We start from the raw sequence: 26,175 nt of genomic DNA, 5'->3' as shown, positions 1-26,175 counted from the left end.
GACGTCACACTGTTGGGTGTAACAGGATTGTCACCAGCAAAAAGGTTTTTATATATTTGTACGTCGTTTTGAACAAAAGCATCTGCAAAATTAATAAATGTAAATATAAAATGTTCCTGAGAGCTGTCGGAACATTTCTGACAATTAACAGTTAAATGTTGCTGTGCAAAGTACGCCAATAAAATTCAAAAATATTCTGCACATTCCCAGGTGTATATTCATATTCTGAGGCTCTACTGGAATATCTTTGCATGATTCACAGTTAAAAACTCCTTATTTATCTTCTACTGGTCCTTTATGCAGCCCCTCAGTTCAGCCTCTGTCTGAAACAGGCCGTCTCTTTAAGGCCCCGCCTCCCGATGAGCCCACTCTGTTCTGATTGGTCAGCTTCAGGAAGCTTCCTCCGGCTCCGGAGGCTACGTAAACAAACTATAGTAGCAGGATTTCGCTACTGTTTCTCCTTCTAGAAACTTCTCAAACTTTCTGCCGGAATCGGATCCAAAATACGCAAATATACAACGTGAACGACCTTAGCAACAACGGCTAAGAAACAGACGGTCGTTTGTGGACGTATGCGAATGATCTGATGTCATCGCAAGGAGGAAGTAGAGGAAACTCTGCAAATGAAGCCCTGACTTTTGTCTTACAGGAAGCATTTTACACACGTTCACCTCAAGTTAAACATGGACATCTGACACTGTGACAGTATATAAATGACAGAAAACCACAAAAAGCCTGATATGTCAAACCCTTCAGTGAATGTACAAGCATTATATTCAAGGAAATATAATTCTATCGCCTTCATCAGGACGACTATCTGTATATATGACAGATCTGGACCACATCTCGCTTGTACCAAAGAGAGAATAGCAAGTATGAGAAAACTGGTGAATTTCAACAAGTTCTCTTAAATCACTCGTATGAGAAAGATTCAGTCTCATCTTTCTTGTTACTTATTGATCGATAAATACGCAGATACCAATATGTCTGTGATAAGCTTTTCATGAGCCGATATATCAGCAGCAGCAAACTACAATCGCAGCTCTGGATTCCCAACAACAGCATCATCAGGGGACATTAATGAACTCACAGAACGTCAGCTGCATTTCAGTCACTTATTGATCCCCAAACGTGTTTTCGTCAGCTGGATCTTCTGCTGGAGGATTTGTGTCTCTAACAGTAGTTGGACCTCTTTTTTTTTTTTTTTACTCTTGCAGGAAGCACAGCTGTAGAAGTGAGCTTAAACTCCTTTATCATCAATAGTTTTAATTATAAGTAGTTAAGAGGTCAAAGGTCAGAACCGCAGAGCTTCTTTTGTCTACACTGTAAGAGATGCTTTTCCGCGGTGTGAGCACAGTAAACTTCTTATTCGGTAGCGATCGATATAAAAGTAAATTATAAGCATCAGGTCTCATTTGTGTGTATATGTGTTTGTGTGTAAAGTCAATAGACTAACAAGAAGTTTCTCCTAAGTGGTGCAGCTTTAACAAGCTGCCTGAGTGGAGAATTGAACCGGATAAAAACAAAAAAAAAAACTCTTTTCCTGCAGCTCGTTTTCTCCTCTTTTGTATCTAAAAGTGAAAGTGAGGCTCCTCGTGCCGCTGTCACCCCAACATACGGTTCTCCTCAGACGCTGCCGTCTTCCATCTTGTCCTCCCTGATGTGGCTCTTTTGGCTAAAAAACATATTGATTTCCTCTGCCGATTGTCACACTAATTACACTCTTCATCAATTAGGTGTCTTTAATGAGTTGCATCCAGTCAAGAGGCACTCTGCGTTCTCACACTGCGGAGAATGCCAGAGGAGGGAGGGAGGGAGGGTTCGGCAGGGGGGGGAGGAGGAGGAGGAGGTGGTGGACACAAAAAAAAATCCAGAAAAGAGCATATAAAACAGCGGAAAGAGGCCGACGAGCCGCTGAATGAGGGAAATCAATACAAAAGAGGCCAGTAGATTGCAATGGAGGCCTGAAGAAGAAAGGCAGGCGAGAAACAAAAGGGGCCAAACATTGTTTAGACCCGGTTTGTTTGAGGCCTTCTGTCCTGCCGTAGCTCAGAGTCACAATAGCTGCAGGGACACACTTGTGGACATGAGGAGGAGGAGGAGGAGGAGGAGGAGGGGGGGGGTCTCAAAGGATACACACACACACCATGAACACCCCTCACCCTCCTAAACCCCCCCCCCCCCCCCCCCCCCCCGTCTTTCTCTGCTGTGACCCCCTTGAGCCACCCTTCGCCTCCATCAGGCCACTTTCCCAGCCCCTCCTGGCTGGTCAGCTTTAGGAGGTTTCACCAGCGGCTTCAATAACTTTTCTTCTGCAGGGGTCAGAGGTCAGCAGCAGGGCTGGACACCCGGGCCTTAAGAGGAGGCCCTAAATTTATTCAAGAATGGTGGGGGGTCCTCCCACAGATGTGCTAACTCTGCAGAATCACACAACAAACCTACTGAGTCTAATGCAACTGGGAATGCCAGAAGACCATCAGTGGAAACATTAATACACTCTTTAAAAGCTCCACTAATCAATATTTTTTTATCTTGATGCTCATTTAAAGTGACTAATCTGAAAGATGTTGCTAATGCTGATGAATGAAGGGAATTATCACCAACTCTGCAGCCCTACAGAGCTTTTTAACCTCTTTTAGCTCCAAGTTTTGGTTTTGTTCACCATTTCCTTTCCGGTTCAGTCTCAGCTGTTTTCTGATGGATCAAATGTACGTTACCGGCCCAGCAGCAAACAGCAGACATGCAAAGTTAGAGACTGGCTGGTTTGAAAACACCCTGAGATCAGTCCTTCACCACCGACCTGCTGTAGCAGCATGTTGTGTTAGAGGGTCGACACACAGGATGGTAAGAGCTGCTTACTACAGACGTCTGTGGTTCCCAAACTGGGGTCTGAGGGCCATCGGAGACCACTTGCAATGACACCCAGAATGTTTTCACATTGGCAGTTTTATCTTTTGTCAACTGATGGATTTTTGTAACTGACATCTTCTGTTAATGTATTTCTATTTCCTGTTAAAAACTGGCAAACACTCTGATGCTTTTACTCTTGGATGCACAGTTCTGGCGTAGCCTGTACAATGGCTGCCCTCGCTCACTCATTACACTTAACTTACCACATAGTACTCAGTAGTGAGCAGTAAGTTTGGATACTCACTAATCATCGTCATTTTGCGTCATCACTGTCAGCTGTAGAGTAAATGTAGCGTGTTGCATTGTGGGATTGTTGGCTAAAAGTAATATACATAACTTGGCCTTTTTTTGTTCCATCATGGAGTTTTTTTAGGGCGCTATATACTGTAGTGGATATATTTACACACTCTGAGTTCAGACACTCAAATAAAATGGTGGAGGGTGAATATGTCTTTTGACCATGTGACTCCAGAACGACACATAGCAGCATTTTCTAATTGGGCGCCCCTATCGATTGTAATCAGCAGGCCAACATTTGTCTGAACTTTCCAAAACTGTTACACATCACTGTTAAAAATAATGATGTTTTATGACGTGACAAGATTGTGGTTAAAGTCTAAACCACGTGGTTAGCTTTAGGGAAAGTTTGGGTTTAAATAATCACTTTGTTAAGGTTAGAGAAACATGGTGGTGTGGATTAAGGTTTCTACTTCCTTCCGTTGTCATGGCTACAATATACAGGGTTACCGTTATGGGACGATTGTAATCACAGGATTTAAAAAACTGTTCCGATGTGTATTACAGTTCATGTAACCTCAAGCTAGCTAGCTTCAGGCTAGTGAAGCGCTGTAAGCAGCACCATGTTCCTGCACATGCTCAGTGGTGTCTGCCGTACACGGAACTACTCTCCAGAGAATGAAAACCTGATCGCTGTTATTAGTCTTTGGAGCCGTTTCTAAACAAACTAACGTGATCAAACTCTTCATAATGAAGGAACATGTCACCCAATGCAGCGATGTGAATCAATGATGTGTTTTTAATAGTTTTTGGACAACAACGGAGGAATCTGATATATCAGGCTTTGGATACACACACAATACTTGTTAGTAGATCAATTTATTGTTGGTTTGACTCCAAACATGAGATTAGTTAACAATAAGAAAAATATAGAACATACCATAGAAATAAGGTTGAAAATGTGTGTTTTAACTGTATTTCTTAAGTCTTATGGTCACATTATATTTAAATATTATTTCCCTATATTTCTTTTTTTTTTGACAGTGTCTCTATGGTTCAGAATAGTGACATTATCATGCTTTACGGTATATTTATCTGCTTTGTCCTAGAGGTATCCTCATGATATTCCAATAATATTTCTACAGGGGCTCATCATGGAGCTGAATAGGAAGTTTATAGTGACCTTAATGTATTTTATCTCTTGGTGTATTACTGTAATGATCCAGTAGGGACCTGTAGTGTGTCTGACTGCCCTTCAAAATCACTACAGTTTCTTTTTTTTTCACAAGGCTTCTGTTTTTTTCTTCAGCGTCACAGAGCAGACTGAAGCTGTCCTGGTTTCCCATGGCAGAGTGCTGTGATACAGTGAATCCAGATCCGTTGGGGATCCTTTTCTCATTCTCCTCTTTCCGATGAGCAAGCATTAATAACGCGTCCTTTTCCCCTTTCATAGCCATAATCTCCAGTGATCTCGGGCCTCCCGCACTAAATTATTCTTACAGGGCCATGAAAAGGCAGCAGCGGGGCCCTTTAAGAGGCAAATGAGCATCCAACGTGCAAAGATGTTCCCAGCAACGGAAATGTTAACTCACCGTACAGAGCCGAGCAGGGCAGAGGGAATCCACTGACATGTCTTACAAGAGGGGAAGGAAGGGTCCACCATCGCCCTGAAGGCAAAGCCTGCTGGGTAATTTATCCTTTAACCCCTTGTCTAGCTGTTTACATTTGGCTTTAAGCTGATAGTGTCGTCCAGAGCGGCTCACAAAGAGTGCAACAGTATAAAAAGATGCACATGCTGGATTATCACCCAGGGAGCGATACAGATACAACAGAAAGCTAAATCCATCACATCAAATCCAGACCATCCTCCCCTCTGATACAGGTTTCCAAAAATGAGATGCAACATGTTCAAAATTCATTAATCCCATGTGCAATAAGTGTTCTCAATTCTTATATAATTCTTATCTTTATTCTTTTTGTTGATGTTTTCTTGGCTTTTAACATATAGTCCATCCTTTATTCTGAGTTGTAGTAGTAGTGGTACCGGCACCTGTAATATCTTCAATTATTGTGTTTATGTTTCATGTTTTAGTGTTTTTTTCCTGTAGTATTCAGTGTTTCCCCCCAAAAAAGGTGTACTTATCAAGGTGTAAATGGAATTCAGTCCATTGTAGTTCTTTATTCACCTCGTACGGTATGATGACTGTGTTCTTGTCTGATTATAGATGTGTCTCTCTTGAAAACAAGATTTCAATCTCAATGAGACTGCCTGACTGGATAAATAAATAAATAAATAATAATAATAATAATAATAATAATACTTGCTGAAACCCAGAGTAAGGAAATCATTTCATGGTGAGCAGTTCTTGTTGAATTACCTCAAATGAGCACCTAAATGGACTTGTGAAAGCTGATATTGAAACCAATTTTCTTTTTAATTGCAGCTGAAAATTAACAGTTTCAGGCCCAAAACACAAATATTCAGTATTTCCATAACAGTAAAATATTTGCAAGGTTGGAAAAACCTAATTTGAACTTTTGAGGCGTCGCAGTCGCCTCGTGATTAAGATTTATACCACGTAACTGCAACATGCTGTATCTTCCTCTCTCTCTCTACCTGTTTCATGTCTGTCTCTGCTGTCCTTATCCAATAATAATAATGTTGACCTTCATGTGACCTAAAAGCTCTCCTCTGCAACCAGACTAATCAAATTTTAGGCAAAACTTTGCAAAAAATCAGCCATAAAGACGTCAATCAGGACTCTGGACTCTATATTCTGCAAAATTCTTGCAACCCACAACATCGTTTTTGCACAAAATCCAGTTCATTCAGGTTAAATCATTACAACTTGTGTGTTTTCTTCTGAACAGTGACATGATTTGGTGTCAGAATCAACCTGGAAACTTACTACTTTCAATGGTGCAAATTCTTTGCACCATTGAAAGTAGTAAGTTCACAATGGAGGAAGTGATGGTTCAGTTTTGTACCAATCTTCACCTGTGGCATGGTTTGATGTCAGTCAAGTTTGGGACACTTTCTTTCACACAGCATAAGTCTAAGGTCAAGTTGATATTGTTTTATTTCCAAATAATTCAAGAACAGATTATAAATAACTCTCTACAGATGCAGGTGTGGGTCAGGTCTCAGCTTCATGCTCGTGCAGACCTCCTCCTCCTTCATGATGCAGGACTGAACAGATGGTGTGTTCTCAACAGAGCGTGACAGTTTGTAGGACTAAAAGCTGGAAGTATTCAAACTGTAGGTTCATTTTTTTACTCACTTTTGATGCATATTGTCAATTTTGTCTCAGTTTGTGCAAGAAAATAAGATTTTTGGTCATGCATTTACTTTACAGGTCCTTCATTTCCAAACAGTAATTTACAAGAAATTTCCTGGACAGGACTTGTAATCTGGGACTTGTATTGATAATAACAATAATAATAATAATAACATTAAATTCGATTTTAAGTGCCTTTTGTGTGATTCAAGGACACTTTACATGCAGAAAACAAGCAAAATCTGCACACTAATAGTCACTTTTACCTAGTTTGGGTCAATATAGCACCAACACAACATTGTGTTAACAGTTGCAATCCGTTATTTTGACCCAGTGTTCAATACAATAAGCTTTAGCTAAAAACTGTTGTTTCTTGTATGAAATGATGTGCGTATGACATTATAAAGATACACAAGTTATTAACGATCAATAACAAACCGTGACATGTAAGTTTAGAAAGAGTAGAGTAGATTATAATAAGCTTATGTTTGGGTAAATAATTCAACAGTAAAATAAAAAATAACACTGAAACTGGGTCAAAACAACTGCTTCTCTTGAGTGGCTTTCTGGGTAACATTAACCCAGTATTGTGTAGGTGCCGCAGTTATTTTTAGTGTTCATTAATGAAAAGCTTGGCTAAAAAGATGGTCTTAAGTCTATATTTCAGGTTTCCGTAAGCAGCACAGCACAGAGACTACACTTGTAAGAGTTGTCAATGATATGAAGGCAGATGAAGGCAGATGAGTGCTCGGTACTGGTTCTGCTTGATCTTAGCACCTCGTTTGACACAGTGGATCAAAGTATTATTACTGAATGGTTGAAAACATGGGTTGGTATCTCCGGGACTACCCTCCAGTGGTTCCCCTCATACTTTCTAACAGAAAATTCATTGTGTCTGTTGATAACGTTACCTCCTCTCAAGTGTTGTCTATATATGGGATGCCACAGGGCGCCGTTCTAGGACCAATTTTATTTTCTCTTTATTCACTTCTTCGGGCCACATCATTAACAGCATGATATTTAATTTAATTGTCACGCAGATGATACTCAGCTGTACTTGTCCTGCAAACCATCTGGATCAGCTAAGTTATCTTCCATGTATAATTGCCTCGCTGCAGTTAAGGATTGGATGGCAGTGAATTTTCCTTAGTTTAATTCCTCCAGAGCAGAAATCCTTATTATAGACTCTGAGCACACTCATGGCTGGGTTCTGTCTGCTCTTGGCTCTCTAGCTCAGCATGTGGTATCCACTGTTAAAAACCTCGGAGTGATTTTAGATCAGAACCTCACTCTCTAGTCCCATCTTAAAAGGCTATTTTTTTCCACTTTTTTTCCACTTGAGGAATATCTCTAGAATTAGATCTTTTATTTCTTTTAATGTTCCTCAAAAGAGAGATTCATGCTTTTATTGCCTCTCAGCTGGATTATTGTAATGCAGTGTTTACATGCTTTGGCCCAAAACATGATTGCACAGCTTCGGAGTGTCCAAAACGCACCAGCTGAACTTTTAACCAAATCACAAAAACAATGTTTTCCTGCTTTCTTTTATTTGTCCTTGTTTGTGAGACACTTTGTAACGGATGTTTTGAAAAGTAAAGTTCAACTACAACCTATTAATTGCATTGTCGGGAGAGAGTAAATGGTTGTAAAGTTGTAAAAAATGTGAAATTTGTCCACAGAGAAGCGCACAATTCAACATACATGAACAACAGTGTCTCAAATAATGAATGCATAGTGAATCATCATTTACCGACTTAAATTGAGCTGTTATTTTAAATAAATTTCTCTAATTAGCACCAAATCACATCAGTCTTTCCAGGAAACCTCCTAAAAAATTACCAGGGAATTAAAGACCTGTGAAATAAACTGTTACCAGGTTTTTAGTTCACAGAAACTTTTCTAGAAGCAAAAGAGTGAAACTAGAGACGATATCGAAGAATGTGGAAAAAGGTGAGTTGCATATTTGTGTGCTCAAGATGTTCTTAATGCTGACTGTAATAAACTGAATAAAGATCATATTCATGACGTTTCTCTTGGTCAAACTGAAAACATCTTTCTGTCTCATCTGCTTCGTCTGCATCGACTTCTCTGTGATCAGTATTGATTTAACGAGGGGAAATCAATCAAGGATATCGGTGCTGACCTACATTCACCTCATCATGACAAGACTACAAGCACACAGAGAGATGATGATGATGATGATGATGTGTTTTCCTTCATCAGATTTTGTTTCGTCTAGTCAGAAAAGTCCAGAAAGTCTTCCAGATTTGTTCTGGAACTGATAGATGTGTTTCAGGTTTGTTTTCATCCAGTTTTGTTATATTTGCTATATTTTGTCACCATCCATGTTGTGTAATTATGAAGAGGAAACATACTGAACACACGTCGGTCAGATGAGACGAGTTTCATCTCTGTGCGTCCAGGATGTGGTTAGCTTAGCTTAGCACAAAGACTGGAAGCAGGGGGAAACTGCTAGCCTCAATCCATCAAAAGAGATAATAAAATACACTGAATGACAACTTCTCACACTGTTGTGATTACGATGCATCATCATAGTAACTGATAATTACATAAATGTATTATTTAATGAGAAAAACACTTAATTTAAAGTCGTCCTCCATGCAGAAACATGTTTTTCTTCTTGTTCCTGCAGCTGGACGTTTGTTCTTCTTCTCTGTGCAGAATGATGTATGTTCACATTCATCTGCTGAAGGAGGAAAGTTTCTCACCTTAAATCTTAAATAAATTTAACACGTGAACCTACGAGCAGGATTTGTGACATCACAGCTAGTTTGGAGCCAATCGTGGTCCAGTATGTAACTTACACAAGTGTGAAGTGGAAACTTGAAGCCTCCAGTTGCACAAACACTGAGAATGAACTTTACAGTGAAGGAGGAGACATCTGGTGTCCAGCAGGAAAACTTTAGAAATCAACAATATTTACAGATTCAGAGATTCTGTATTATTAATAAAAAAGAAGGAGGAGATGTTGGAGGAGGAGATGATTAATGATATAATTCTGGAAAAATTACATCAGACACAATTAATATCTCAGGTAGAGTGTTTTATACACATCTTAAAACATGTCTGGAAGGGATCTTTAATGAGTTTTGGAGGCAAAATGAAGTGTTTATATCCCTTTCTTATTTATTTGTGAAAATCTATGAAGCAATAAACTGCAGATTATCATTTTTTTAAACAGAAAGGTTGTTAAATTGATTTAATTTGCTTAAATCATAATGATCAACTGCTTCTTCAGTTATTTCTCTGTTTAATTTAAAAGATTCACCAGCGTTTCAGATCATGAATATTTAAGAGGTATGAATATAAACCCTTTTATTACAGGTATTAAAATAAAATAAGGTCTTTTAAGGATATTACTTTTTTTTTACCATGATCTTTTAAATTATTCTTTACTGTTTTTGTAATAAACTCATTTTATTTGAGTTTTTAGTGGTTAAATTGTTAAATATTGTTATTGGTCTTTAACTTTAGATGGATAAACTGTACAAAGACACGTAAGAGCAAATTAATCTTCACAACAATCTGAACTAGAACCTCCACACGGTCCTCGAGGTCCATTTAATAGCAGTTCTGGAGCTTTCAGTCACATCAGCACTTGTCATGGAAGTGAATGTTCACAATCAAATGTTCACAATTACACTTGGATTTCAGAAATTAAAATTTGTATTTTTAAAACTAGTAAAAGTTGGCTTAATAGTAAAGAAATATGATCAAAATCACCCAAAGAAGAATAATTCAAGCAAAATATAAACAAACAATAAATTAACTACAATCTTAAAAAAACATTTCATTTTGCAAGAAATACAATATTTGGTAACAGTTTACTTAACGTCCTCCTTTCTGCCATTCATAGGCTTTACACAAACATTTAATAAATGGTTTTTAACATACTATGATGTAGTTATAAGCAGATTTAAGGACATTCTTCAGTGTAAAACTGCAACGATTAGTCGATTAATCAATTAAGTTGATTGACAGAAAATTGTCAACTATTTTGATAATCGAATAATCGTTTTAGTCGTTTTTTTAAGCAAAAGTGCCAAAAATTCTGTGTTCCTCCTTCTCCAGTGTGAAGATTTAATGCTTTTATTTGTTTTACACGACAAACTGAATATCTTTAGGTTTTGGTCCAAATAAAACAAAACGTTTTAAGACATTTTTCACAATTTTCTGACAGATTAATCAATAATGAAAATAATTGTTAGTTTCAGCCCCATATAAGTATTTATTAATGTACAGTATTTATTAACATTACAGTCTTTTTAGTGTCAAAGTTCCTCTTTTTGTTACTATACTTCCACCTGCAGCTCAACAGGGAAACACTGTCCGAGGAAACACAAAGAGGGAATTTGATGCTAAAAAGACTGTAAATGTGTCAGATATCCATTTGATATGACTAACTCAGACTGATGAAGCTGAATAGAAGCTTCACAGAGACTTTTAAATGACTGTGTGGACACACTGTGGATTTTATCCTCCATCACTTCCATTGAAAGCACATTTGAAGGATCTTTTAATATCCAGTATGAACAGGAGGAATGATTACAGCGAGGAAAACCTCTTTCACTGTTCATATGGACACCTGACTGCTGGTTTAACACACACTTGGAAAAAGTGTGAACCTGCCCTTTAAATAAAATAAAACAATTTAAAAATTACTTCATTCACCTTTTTGTTTATTGTGTTTTCCCACCATCACATCATCAGTGAGGGAAGCCTCTGAGCTCCAACTGTCTCTTACAGCAGCAGCAAAAAGGGGAAAACGTCATCTATAGTACTCAATGTGCATGTGTGTGTGTGTGTGTGTGTGTGTGTGTGTGTGTGTGTGTGTGTGTGTGTGTTTATGCAGGAGGGTTAACAGTGTTTTGATTGTAATTGGAAATGAAGAAAAAAGCAGAAAAAAAGAGAGAAAGAAAGAGAGAAAAAGGGGGAAAAATAAATAAGACTGTTGTGTCTTTAAGAGGTTTGCTGGTTGTTCATTCGCAGCTGCTCTCTCTCTCTCTCTCTCTCTCTCTCTCTCACTCTCTCTCTCTCTCTCTCTCTCTCTCTCTCTCTCTCTCTCTCTCTCTCTCTCTCTCTCCCAGTGCAGATTCATTACTTCTTCTTCTTCTCCTCCTCCTCCTCCTCCTCCTCCTCCGGGGCACAATGGGCATTTATCATCAACCCCCGCGGTGTGTGTGTGCGCGTGTGTTTATTCAAATCTCAGTACCAAGAGCGGACCGGCCCCACTCCCGAGCTCTCCCTCGGTGACACCGGGGCTTATTGTTGGAGGAGCCCCAGAAAAAGCCCCCCAAAATCGGCCAGTGTGAGAGAGGAGAAGGAGAAGGAGGAGCCCAAAAGGACCGGTGGCGGTGATAGTGGCGGCGGATTCGCCGTCCTCCCCTGCAACCATCCGGGGGAGCATCCAGCCTCCCTGCCCGCCTCCCTGCTTCCATCATCAGCTTCTTTTTCCCCCTTTTTTTTCCTGGAGGAGTAACTGATTTGTCTGCTGGAACTACACGCGGAGGAGCATCCTGCAACCTGTCATTTCCCCTTTTTTAATTTTTTTTTTTTTTTTTAAATCTTTCTGTGCAGGTTTGTGTGAGGAAAAAGGTGAAAGGATGTGCAGTAGATGCTAGTTTTTTTTTTAAAAGCTTTTTTTTTTTTTTGGAGGGTGGTGGGGGGGATGAAGAGAGGAAGGAAGGAGGAGAGAGATGCGTCTTAACAGGTGCAGATATGGCGGAGAGGAGTTTGGGGTAAAAAAAAAAACTGTTTCCCCCGCTTTGATTCCCGGAATTCCTCTTTTTTTCCTCCAAAGTTATTATCTGTGTTGAGATGTTTATGAAAGGATGTTGATTTGAATCTCGGCTGCTGTGTTTTTTTTTTATTATTTTTTTGGAGGATTATTTCTGATAAATTGGAGAGAGGCCAATTAGCGGCTGTAATTGGATAATATGGCTGATGTGGCCTCTGATGTGTTTGAGTGTGAACACGCTGCCTCTGACTTCAGTTTGTGCTCACACTCAATGTGGATCGTGGTGGAGCAGCAGGTTCACTTGTGAACAGGCCTTTAAAAAAAAAAAAAAAAAAAAAAAATCTCTCTTTATTGCTTTTTTTTCTTGCTTTTCTTCTTCTTTTCTTGGTTTATATGTGATTATATTTGTATTAGTTTGAGCTCTAGCTGCTGATTGTCCAAACGCAATTCTTGTGAAATTTCAAATCCAACCCGAGAATTGTGCCTGGACATCTGTTGCTGGACGCTCCTGCACTTCTGATCCTCTTTCACCGGATATAATCTGTTTTTTTTCTTTTTATGCATATTGCTCTTTTGATTTTCACCTCACCCTCATGTTTTTGCATGTTTTTTTTTTTGAGTTTTTAGTCCATTTGTGTTGTAGAGTTTCTGTTTCAGGGCCTTTTGAGGGCCATGGTCTTTTCCTGCCACCTTAATTTGACTCTAATTAGCTTTTTAATTAACTTTAATTCCCCTAAAAGCGGTTATTTTACCTCTTTTAACCGATTAACCGGAGCAAAGAAGGCCTCTCTTTCTGCAGATTTTGTTTAATTATGGGGCCTGTAGAAGAAGGAGGCCAAAGCATGAAGAATAAAGAGTGATAATTAAGTATTTTACAAGCTGGGACATTTTTTCTAAGTTGTTGGAGTGAAACTAATATTTCCCAGGCAGGCCCATCTCCACAGCTTCTCTCTTTATTCGCACTTTTCCTCCTGAAAACCTCGCAGGGAAGGTTTATTGTCGCTCCACTGGTGAGCTTTTGTTGCCGCCTTTTGTTGGCGTTTTGGGGATTATAATTTGCATAATTCTTCAGGAATGTATCATTTTAATTTTGTTTAACAAACCGTGACCTTTTCCAAGCCCTTTATCCCTTTGATAAAAGATGCCATTACAAGCCAATAAAGACGGAATTCGTTTGTACTGATTCTACTGTTGGTGAATAATAAAGAATTAATGATCATTGGAAGCATCAGATTTATTTTTTTTTTAATGTTTGTTTGTTTGTTTCATCTTTATTTTTATTCTTCTGTTTCCTGATTGTTTTTAATCTCATGCATTATCCAGATTTCTTCAAACTAATTGCTTTTATTGTTAAGATTTAATTTATCAGTTTAAAAGTTAAAGTTTAGAAAAAGAAACTAAAGTCTGTGCAGTTTTTTTTGGTTAAAATGTTATTTGAAATTTTTCCAACAGGCCCAGAGTTTCTTTGGATGCTGCCTTCATTTTAAATCAGTCATGTGACTTCCATCTTCCTGATATTATTCATCAGGAATCAAAAGATGCATGAAAGATGATATTTTTAATTTGTCTGGTGGCACAATAAGAAGTGTTTTCTGTTTGAGATGTTTGTCTAATTTGAGAAAAATTATGTTTCTGTCCACCAAATATTTAAAATTCTGAGGGAAAGTGACTGAATGGATACAAAAAATATATATGATTTACAAGGAAGCATCTAAAGAAAGCTAAAAAAACAAACAAAAAAAAAACTAAAGTTGCATTTTTCCAGAAATATTTATCATCAGAATGAGATTTGATCCTGAAACTATTTGCTGAAGATATTAGACGTCTTTTGGGGTTTTTGTTTGTTTTTTTTGTGTCACAGGACAGAAAAATCTTCAAACATGTGGCAGCTGTGACAGGAGGCTGAAAAGGTGTCAGCAGCAGGGTAAATCAAACCCTCAGTTTGACTTTGGCCTCCTTTGGGTTTTTTTTGGGACGGGGGTCTGTTTGATTTTCACACCACAGCGTCACCCCGGCTCGGATGCGTCGGGTCTCCTCAGACTAATTTGCTCCTGTAATCCGCTCTCAGCGTGTTGTCCCGAGGAGCCGAGCGGCTCCGGGATGGGAGCTCAGCCTCAGATCAGTGGATTAAAAACTCGGGGAGGTGTGTGTGTGCTGAGTCAACGCCACCACCCAAGTTGGGGGGTAAAACACACCGGTTGTCTGTTGACTGAGTGTCATTGAACGCCCCATGATGACAGGATCAGAGGGTTCAAACAGAGGAGACCTTTCTCATGTCAAAATCAGAACATTTGGAGCTCATGAGTAGAGCTGAGTGTTTATTAAATATAGCAGATATTTGAGTTTCAGCACCAAAACAATACTTTTTTTTCCCGATTCCTTACCTTGTTTTGAGATATATAAACATGTTTTATACAAAACTGTTTCTCATTTAGCAAAAGACACCAAAGTTCAAATGTTAAATGTGGTGAAAACACAAGCAGCCGCACAAGAACTTTGCCTGAACACAATTAAAGTCTAAAATCTGACAAACTTTGATTAAAGTCTTGAACTATCTGATCACAGATTCAGTGTCAGCTTCTGATTCTTGATAGTTTTTTTATTTTGGGTGCAACAGAAACATTTTATTCAGTATAAAAGTATTAAAGTTTGATGCAAAGTCGTGTTTATGAGTCCGAAATTTCCTAAAACTGAGTGACTTGTTTGCTTTGGTGTGAAACTGTAATGACGTCTGCAGAGTTGTGATGTTTTCTGAAACAAAAACACGACTGCAAAGTCTTAGTTTAATGTCTTTTAATGGCCAAATATTCATCTGTATAAAAACACCTCTGAGTGAAGCATCTTTATCTCTTGTTGTTGCTGTTTTACAACTTTACTGACCCCTTAAAAAGAAACAATATCTTCTTGCAAAACCTTGTGAAAAGTGATCATTTTATTTTTTAAAGGCCTGAAAGTGTCAAATAACCCAGAAATTCACAAGAAAAATGTCAAAAATTGGAGGAAAGTCTGAAAAAACACTAAACTTTATGAAGCAGAAGTATATTTTTCAGTTTCTACTCCTGTTAATCTCTCAAGTTTTGTCTTGTGACGCCTTTAACGTTAGGAGACACTGTCCTGTTGCATCTTTGAACAATTTTAAGTAATTAAAGTTTAAAAACACTTAAAAACTCAAACTCAAAAAGTGACATTAAAAGAGTTTTATGAGCCAATCATGACCTGAATGTTTTGTTGATCTTTGCTAAAAAAAAAAATAGATGATAAAAGATTCAATTAAAGAACAGATTTCAGCAGTTTGACGACCAGAATCAATAACAGAAACCAACCGTGTTTGTTTCTCATCACTTTGTAAAAAAAACAATCTGAATTTTTCGACAAATAAAATCATAAAACGTGCCGACGTAGCAGATTCTTCTCTCTCTCTCTGCCGGTCGGTCGGTTACTTCAGGTGCACTCGCAGCTGACTGCGCCTCAACGAGGAATTGATCGGTATCGACAATGATATTGATGACAAAGATATCTTGAGGAAACAATTAGGAGAGCAGTGTAATGATTAGAGAGATCATTACAGCCGTTTAACCTCTGCTGATGAGCTATAGAGCGATCGCTGCGCTGTTTCCACTCGTTCTTTGAGTCTTAAGGCAAAAATATGTGACTGAGGTGTTTTAAAATGTGATATGAACGTCACCTGTCTGTTCTGTGTGTCTGTGATGTCACTTTCTTTTTTAAATCTGTATTTTCTGTCCCGTGATGCAAATATTCAGTCTGATTCGAGGCTTCACAAAACCTCTGCTAGTCATAATGAAGCTGTGAGCTGATTCACGGTTACATTCGGTTAAAAATGCAACTTCATGAGCACTTTAGCTCCTTTTTTCCAGCAGGAATCTTTCATCAGAGGTTTGTGTGTCTGTTGAGGGGGAGTGACTGAAGATTAATGTGATTACAGACGTCGACGCAGCGTTAAAACGTTTTCACAACGCTTCCCCTTCCGGTTTTCGGCCTCCATGTTGGACGCCGTCGAGCAGCAGGTTCAGTCGTCTGCTCTCATCCGCCCTGCTGCGTTCTGCTCCGGGTCACTCACTTCCTCCTTCATGCCTCCCCCCACCCGCCGCCTCCCATCCTCCCCTCCTCCTCCTCCTCCTCCTCCTCCTCCTCCCAACAACACCACCACCACCACCTCCACAGTCACATGACCCGGGCTGTGTCATCACTGTGTGACACACACACAAACACACCGCCGCAGAGTAAAAGGCAGGGAGGATGGAGATGGAGATGAAGGGAGGGGACTGGATGTGGGCGGAGGAGGAGGAGGAGGACGAGGAGGAGGAGGTGTGGGAGCATCACAGGGGTGACGTCACATCACGACCTCCTTCCCAGCATCCCTTCCTTCCTCCCTCCCTCCCATCACACACACACACACACACACACACACACTCCTTCTTCCCTCCCTCCAGCAGCAGAAGCAGCATCTCCTGGGCGTCTGAGAAATGTGCAAGAATGTTGAAGGTCCGCCGCTGGAAATGACCTCTAGTGACTCTGCGAAGACACGTGACGGTCGTTTTTTTTAAAAGGAGCGAACACAGGACGTGTGTGTGTGTGTCAGTGTGTGTGTGTGTGTGTGTGTGTGTTGCGTACGTGCACCGTCTGCAATGTCAGGTACGACTGGAAGCAAGCGAACATGCTAGCGAGGCTGAAACGGGTTCATTCTTTCAGGGTTGGGGATGAGAGAGGGACTGCAGATGTCCATATATGACGTAGCACCTCCCCTCTCTCTCGTTATTCCCCCCACTCGGTCGCCCACCTCCACACACACACACATACACACACACACATATATAAACACACGCCCCCCAAATAGCATCATCATCAGCGACCCATCACCTCCTGCAAAATGTCAGCGCCGCTCTGCTCGCCAGTTCTGGATTCAACCAGTTTGTTCTGCTGTGTGTTGCAGCGGAGAGACGAAGGCAGGCGGCCATGTTTGGCCCTCAGAGCACCAGAGCGGACTGATGTCGCCTTCACGCCGCCCTCATACACGACGCTCAGCTGCAAACGTGACTTTGTGAGCGTTTTTTGGCCGCCGTTTGTTCCTTCCTTTCGTCACCGGCTGGAGACGCCCGGGACGTCTGCACCCGTCTCTGACTGAGCCGCCATCACCGCCTGCTACTACCCCCCCCCCACCTTCACTCCTCTATTGGTACCAAACAGCAGCCTGCCCCCCCCCCCCTCCGTCCCCCCCACCCCACCCCACCACACACTGCACCACTGTTCAGCAACAGCTGCAGAGTCACAGCTGCAGTTCACCAGGGGCGCTCTGACATCACCGCCTCCTCCCGACCAATGATCTGCTTTTGTTTATTTTAAGCAACACTTGCTGCCTGGCCAGAGGAGGACATGTCGGTCGGTGTGTTAGCTGGAACTCGTCTCCGTCGTCTCGTCCTCCGTTCCCGTAACGAGAAGCAGAGACGCTTTAACAGCCGAGAGACGACGCAGAGAGAAAAGTTCTTAAACTGCTCGGCTGCAGATGTAGAAATCACTTCCTCACAAGCAGCAGACGTGCAGCAGGTTGAACGTTTTGATAATTCATTTGCACATATAGACACACACATACTGACCCGCCAACACGTTCAGTCCAACAGCTCAGACCTGCTTTAAAAAAAGAAAAATCAATCGGTCGAATGCACTTCTCTAAGGCCCTTTCACACCTGCCTCGTTTGATCCAAACCATAATTACAGGTGTGAAACCTCCCCCCCGGACCACGATCCGGATCACACAGCTTAACCTCGGTCCGACACAAAGAGGAGGTCTCGGTGCGGATCAAACTGAACCATGTTTCGGTTCATTTCTTGCATGATAACATTTGCAGCAATTTACACCAATTACAGGAAGTTCTGGCAGAAGCAGAAAAAGGAAAAATGAGCCGCAGTAGCACATGCAGAGAGGAGGAGAACAAGTCTTTAACTGAAATATGGTCCAACGACGTTATGAGAAGTCAACTGGAAAAAACTCATAAAAATGCTGAAACTTTCCAGGTGTTTTTAGAGAGGATGAGAGAAGAAGGAGAGCAATGCAACCTGAAGATCAAGTAATGTCATAATAATGATAATAATGAATCTGTTCATTCATTTCTCTCCATTCATTCAAATGTCTGATGACGATTTAGCCTCTGGGAGCAATGGCCGATATTTCAGGAGTTCCAGTGTAGCCAGTGGATATCAGTTAACAGATAACGGATATCAGGGTGATGGTCACTGTTTACAGTCCGATTAACAACTTGAGACAGTCCAGATGAGATTTTGGCATCTGTATAAACAGATATATGCATATGAATACAGATAAATTCTTAAAAAGCTAATAAAAAGCTACATCATCATCATCAGATGATAGCTGATGGGTTCTGAGGTTGCGTTTCGCCTCTTGTGCTCCACATGGACTGTTTACCTGCAGGCAACCTGCTCAAACGTGATTGGTCAATACTACTCGGACTACAAAAGGAAACCAGAACACTTCCGGTACCAAAACCTTGTCCTGTTGCCTACAGATACATTCTTATGCAGATATCTGTTTATAGAAAGTAACTAACACACCTACATCAGATTCACACCCGTCTACAAACCAATCAGTGTTGAGTACGGACAGACACAGCTCATGTAAGTGATAACAACACGATGTAGGTACGTCATGTAAAATCCTGTCATGTGCTCAGATCATTGAAATGTGAAACCAAAACTAACAAAAACATGAACCTTGATTCAGACTTTCAGGTGTGAAAAGGCTCTAAAAGACACATTCAAACATACCAGTGATATTTTATTTCCTAAATCAAACAAGGAATTTGTGATTACACTCATCATTCGAGCACTTGTTGATCTTTTCTCAGATCTTGAACTTCCTCTGTGGAAGCTGTGGAAACCTTCGTGGTTTAATCCTGTTGAATCAAACTGTCTTTGGTTTTCCTCCTTGGTGAGATTTGTTTGTGCAGATCTGAACTCACACAGAGACCCTTTAGAGGAAGTGGTCTCTGTCCACTCACAATCCAGTTCTGGAGCAGTGTGTTGGTGGTGATCTGACCTCCATCTCCCGTAGCCAGGAGCGCTTTGCATGCTGGGATTCGGATGAGTGAAATCATCAGTTGCTAGCAGCTAGCCGGAGAGAACTGAGGTCCGACCTGGACTAACAACCACGGACGTTGTCTTCTTGATATTTGGGCAGACAGGAGCTTCTTCAGGACTTTCTTCCTGTGTTTACGTTCTCGCTCCTTCTTAAGACACATGTTGACCAGCTCATCCTCTGATTCAAACCAGAACAAACCAGCTATAGGTTTGAAAATGTCTTCACTTATTACTCTTCTTTGAAGTGCAGCTGGATGTTGCATTTTGGGAACCATAAACACACAGGATCACTGTGGTGGGTCACAGTGGAGAAAAATGTAAAGACAAATGACTTCAGGGTGGATTTCATGTCATTTAGTCCATTATTGAGCAGAAATCTCATTTTTAACTCACAAAATCCAACAATGAGGTTTATTTCACCTGTTTCTAAATCAACTTGGATCAACAAGTTTAATGTCAGTTTTATTTATACAACTCAACACAATAACAATATATAGACTGAATTATACAAATAAATAATAATAAAATAATAAAATAGCTCTACTAAAATTTCGGTCAGTAGATCCACATCACACTTATCTGAATCTACGCTTCAGAACCTCAAATCAGAAAGGAAAGAAACTCCATAAACATCCCCTGAAACAGGAAGAAAGAGTCAGAATAAAAATATAAAGCACAAATATATAAATATCAAGTCAATGTTAAGAGTTAAAGAGTGTTAAAGTGGTTAGACATCAAGCGTCGTCCTGGCAACAAGTGTCGTATTATTGATACGAGTGCAGCAGGTTGTATTTATCTGATACGTGTCAAGATGTTGACACTCATAATAAATTACAGGAAGTAGTGAACAAACAGCTCTGACGGCTTTCATGTCTTTTAGAGAGAAATCTTGATGTTGAATTTTAAACCTGATGATTTAGAAATAATAGTTTTGCAGTGCAGAGCCGGGATTAACACGACTGTCATCTGCAGTGTTGTGTTAATATGTATATATAATATCCTGAGGAGGAGTTTACATTCTATATGGAGTTTGTAAGGTTGATTCTGACACTTTTTAGACTAAATATCTTAAAATGTTATTCGTTTGGAAATAAAATAACAGGATTTCCTCCACAGTTACATGTGTGGCAGTGTGGAAAAGGCTTTAAAACAGCATTTGGATCATAATGTGGAAGATAAAATGTACAGAAAACATAAATAATTGTTAAATGTTTGTCATTTAAATAAAAATTCTCTCTCTCTGATTATTTAGGTATGTTCAGACTGAACATAAAGTGAATTTTAGATGCCGTGATTGCAAGAAAAGTCAATGCAAAGAACGAAATAGACACAAATACGATGCGGTTCACTCCGGATGATGCAAACTGAGGCGAAGACACATTTGTGCAAATTGAAAATTTGAGCAAAAGCTCCTGAATGACTCCTCTTTAGTAACTTAGACAAACAGAAAAGCGAGAAACACTTTAAAAACATTCTCGCAGTGAAATTCATCAGGTGCAAATTTGCTCTGCGTTCAGTCTAAAAGGTAGGTTGTACAAAATCTCTGCTAGGACCTTGATAATAAATGGAGATATACGTTTTCTACAAGAAATCTATTTCCTAGATGTGGCTTTTGACTTTTAAAACATCTAAGAAATCATTCCTGCATGCTGAGGTGTCTTTTAACTCTCTCTACTTCTTACAAAGTGAAAGCTGAGGTCGTAACTCTGCTCGTTCGCTGGGATCAGAGAGTTGTGCAGAGCAGCTGCAGTGTTGCGGCTCCTCGACTCTTTCAGCGTTATTACCATAATTTGTGGTGGGAAAGGAATCGCTCATCAATCAGAAGTGTTGGGAAAGTGACCACGCCAAAGACCCGGGGCCCGCTGTTTGAGCAGCGGGCTCACAGGGGTCAGCCGGGGTGTGTGTGTGTGTGTGTGTGTGTTTTGTCATTAATCACTGCAGGTCTGAAGAGAGTGAGAAGCGTCACAGCTTTTATCCTTCTCTGCTCTTCATCCTCCTCCTCCTGCTTCACGGCCGGTGGCCTTCGCACCCCATCTGACCACAACACAGAGGCCAAGGTCAACCTGCCCCCCCCCCAACCCACCACCACCACCACCACCACCACCAGCTCCTCTCCCATCAGCCCTCTCTCCGAGAATCACCCTTCTACCCCCCCCCCCCCCACTCAACCAAGCTCCCTCCTCGCCTCACATTCCCCCCGCCGCGTCCCCTTTGTTCACCTGTTGTCCTGGAGACTCGATTGCTACTGAGACCACCTCTCTGCTGTGTGTGTGCGTGTGAGTGTGTGTGTGTGTGTGTGTGTGTGTGTGGCAGAGGTCACAACAGAAGCTAAAATAACAGATAATCCCTTATAACACTGGTCAGGCCATGACACCATGACGCCGCTCAGAAACAACATAAACAACAAACGTAACATCACAGAACTGAACATTAAACACTCACGACATCATATATTCTCATATAACATGACACTTAATTTCAGGTAAAATAATGCAACATAGCAGAACTGTCACTTTTTATTTGAAATTTTAAGTAGTGTTCATCAGTAAACCAGACTACTGTTGGAAAAAAATCAGCTAGCTGTCCAAAACTGAAATATCCGAACAACTATAACATAGATTGCCATGAAATTTACAAAATATATTCATGATCCCAAGAGGTTAAATTCTAAACACTGTGGTGATCGTCTGACTTTTCCTCTAGCGCCACCAGCAGGTCAGAGTTTTCATTCATGCCGTGGTATTTCTCAACATCTACTTGATGGATTGATGTAAAACTTGGTTCAGACATTCATGGCTCCCAGATGATATATCCTAAAAACTTCAATGATCCTCCGACTTTTCCTCTTGCGCCACCATGAGGTCGACTTTTTAGTTCTTTATTTAAAATATTTCGACAACTATTGGATGGATTGCTGTGAAATTGTGTTCACACATTCATGTTCCCCAGAGGATTAATTATTATGACTTGAACTCCTGACTATTGCTGTTATCTTGTCAAAAAATACTTTGGTTTATGACAAAATACCTTCAAAACTCATGACATTTCCACCAGCCTCAGCTGTACTTTTTATTTAGTGCTAATTAGCAAATGTTAGCAAGCTAACAGGCTGAACTGAAATGATTAACCTGCTAAACATCAGCATTTTAGCAGGCTGATGTTAGCAGTTAGCTCAAAGCAGCCTCACAGAGTCACAGTGTGATTTCAGACCAGTTCTGGAGCGGTTCATTTGTGGTGGGAACATGATCCAACCTCCATCTAACTGACTACAAGGCTGCAAGTTTCAGCTAAATGGTTCTCATAGCCAGGAGCGCTTTGCATGCTGTGAGTGAAATCCACCATTGCTAGCAGCTAGCAGCTAGTAGCTAGCCGGAGAATGAATCGAGGTCCAACCTGGACTAACAACCATGTATATTTGGGCAGATAGGAGCTTTTTCAGGACCTTCTTCCTGTGTTTATGTTCCCACTCCGACCCGGACACATCCAACCAATGGTTAATTTGTGGTGGGAACATGATCCGACATCCATCTAACTGACTACAAGGCTGCAAGTTTTAGCTCAGTGGTTCAGGTAGCCAGGAGCACTTTGCATGCTGTGAGTGAAATCCACCATTGCTAGCAGCTAGCAGCTAGCAGCTAGCCGGAGAATGATTCGAGGTCCGAACTGGACTAAACACCATGTACGTTGTCTTTTTAAGGACCTTCTTCCTGTGTTTACGTTCCCGCTCCGACCCGGACACATCCGACCAATGAGAAGAGAGAACGTTCTCACCTGGCTTTTAATGATGCATTTAGTTCACTTTTTCTGTGTCAAAAGAAGTCGAAACAAGTTTATGAACTCGTTCACTGATTCAGACCAGAGTTGCATTCACAACATCACATACACAGAACACTTAAATTATCATGAAACATACAAAAAAACAACATGTTGCTGTTTTAACACTGTTTTAACTTGTTATGCTGCTGCCATCATTCTCCTTCCGGGTTACATTCATAACTCCTGACTGTTGAGCCGGTCGTCCTCCTCTACCTCGGGCCCGTCTCATCCCGTACCCTCTCCGTCCTGCCGGGGGGACGGCCGGCTGCAGGAATGCGAGGTGAGAGGCGAGAGCTGGGCCCGTCCCAACCGTCCCAAATGACTGCACACACAAAAAAGGATTTAACTCTTTGTCACAATTGTCCCCTCACACTCTGGCCGGCAAGAAAAAAAAACAGCACAAGACTCCTTAAACCAACCCCGCCTCCCCCTCTCCTCGCCACCCTCAACCCTGACCCACCCCCTCATTGTATCCACCCCCCTCCCCTACCTTTCTCCTGACCCCGGCCGCGTGCATAAAAGACCCATCAGAAGTATTGCTGGCCACATTTACAAGTGAAAGAGGCCCAATAATGGAGCGGTTAGGGAGAAGAATGAGGAGACAGAGGGGCACTCACAGATGTGGAGGTGGGTGAGGAGGAGGAGGGAGGGGGGGGGAGGAAGGAGCAGCGTCCCATTGTTGCCCCCCCCCCCCTCCTCCTCCTCCTCCTCCCACCCCTCCTCCCGCACTGATGTAGGGGAGGAAGAAGGGAGGGCTGGGAAGGGGTGAGGAGGTAAATTAGGAGGAAGAGGAGAAGGAAAGTGGCTTTTTACACCCGATTTGTGACAGAGGAGCAGAAGGGGAGGAAGGAGAGGAAGAAGGTGGGAGGAAGTAGAAAGTTGTAGCTTATCTTTCTACTTTCTTTACTCTTCTACTTTCCCGCTCTATAATAGAAAAGCAAAGCTGCTCCAGCTGTTGTGTAGGGAGCGTGTGAACCGGCTCAGAGGTCAGGAGAGGTGTGTATTTATATATATATATATGAGTGTGTGTGTGTGTGTGTGTGTGTGTGTGGTGGTCATCCTGGCGTCATTATATATATATATATGTGTGTGTGCGTGTGTCCAGAAGGATGGAGATGGGGATGGCGACACGGCGACAGCAGCTGGTTGTGAAGAGGGCCCCTCAGCTGACCTTCAGACCCCTCCTCTTCCTCACACCGCCTGTGCGGTGGGTGGATAATGAAGTCATCATGGCAGGATCGAGGGCGAGATGTGGCATATATATGAGGCGACGGGGTGAAGGGTCTCTAAAGCGTCGTCAGAGGACGAGGAGACGGTTTTTTTTTTTCCAAAAATGTTGTCAGCAGACTCGTTGCTGGCAGGTCGATCCGTCGCCTCCAGCAGGTAACACGGCGAGATTTGGACGTCTTTATAAAAAACCGAGCTGGTTTACGAAATTTAGGAACTGCTGGAGTTGAGGGACAGATTTTAGTTTAAAGGATGAGTTCACAGTTTTTCAAGTGTGTCTTAAATCAACAGTCAGGAGCCCAAATGAGCATTAAAACCTGTTTTTCTTGCTGTAATCATTCCTCCTGTTCATACTGACCATTAGAAGATCCCTTCATAATGTCCTCCTTCTGTGCAAAAAATGTATTTAAAAGTTTATCTGAAGCTAATATGAAGCTTCAGCGTCCAAATGAGTCGAATCAAGTAGATATCTTTCAACGTTACAGTCTTTTTAGTGTCAAAGTTCCTCTTTTTGTTACTATACTTCCACCTGCAGCTCAACAGGGAAACACTGTCCGAGGAAACACAAAGAGGGAATTTAATGCTTAAAAAGACTGTAAATGTGTCAGATATCCACTTGATATGACTAACTCAGACTGATGAAGCTGAATATAAGCTTCACAGAGACTTTTAAATGACTGTGTGGACACACTGTGGATTTTGGCCTCCATCACTTACACTGAAAGCACATTTGAAGGATCTTTTAATATCCAGTATGAACAGGAGGAATGATTCAGAATGATTTGATCATGTATAAATCAGGGGGTGAAACATTATGGCTTTTATTGGGAGGGATGTGTATGTTCTGGTGTTTATGGATCTGTGTGTGATACTACATGTTAACTGATTGTACATGTAGCTCTCAAATGCCCGAGACAAGCGATACAATAAAGGTTAATCTTATCTACAGTGTTCATATGGACACCTGACAGTTTAAAAATTGTGAACTCGTCCTTTAAACATCCAAACTACTTTCTGGACTTTTCCTTTCTACACCATCAGGTTGACATTTGGTGGTTCAGAGTTTAATATCATTATAATTTACAACAAATATTCAAGGTCCCAACACGACTCTTTCTACTGACTTTAGTGATCCTCTGACTTCTCCTCTAGCGCCACCAGCAGGTCACGTATTCTGTGAAACATCTCAACATCTATTTGATGGAGAGACTCAAAGTCTGGCTCAGACGTTCATGGCTCTTAGATGATGTAAGTTTTGAAGTCTGGTGGTGCGCAACGTGATTTAGCCGAGTAGAGCGTGTTCCTGGATCAACATTCCGATCAACCAATCACAGCCCTCTGACATCATCAGTGTGCTGCTCCTGTCATTCTCTCAAAACTTCTTTTTTCTTTCTCTTTCTTTAAATTAATACATTCAATTAGGAAAACTTAGCTTACCTCTGAAGAAAAGAAACACAACTGTCTCTGGGGCCAAAAAGAAACTTCGAGAGGATGACAGGAGCAGCACACTGATGATGTCAGAGGGCTGTGATTGGTCGATCGCAATCTTGATCCAGGAACACGCTCTACTTGGCGTACGTCTGGTGGTTGACATTACAGATGAATAGATTGTAACATTATGCAACATAATCTAACATAACACATGTAGAGTAACATAACTTATAGGGTTCAAACATGGTCCAGTTCTTCAGGGGTTTTTTTATTGAGGGTCTGAATGTTTGTTTATTTCTTCTCTTGTTCAGGGCTTCATGTTTCTCATTAAGAGCTAACAGAATTACAGCTTATTTCAAGGCTCGTTTGGTTAATAACGTCTGTTGCTCGGTGTTTTGTGACTCAGCT

Source organism: Thunnus thynnus, chromosome 2, assembly GCF_963924715.1.
Source record: "Thunnus thynnus chromosome 2, fThuThy2.1, whole genome shotgun sequence".
Taxonomy (NCBI): Eukaryota; Metazoa; Chordata; class Actinopteri; order Scombriformes; family Scombridae; genus Thunnus; species Thunnus thynnus.
This window is presented reverse-complemented; position numbering follows the sequence as displayed.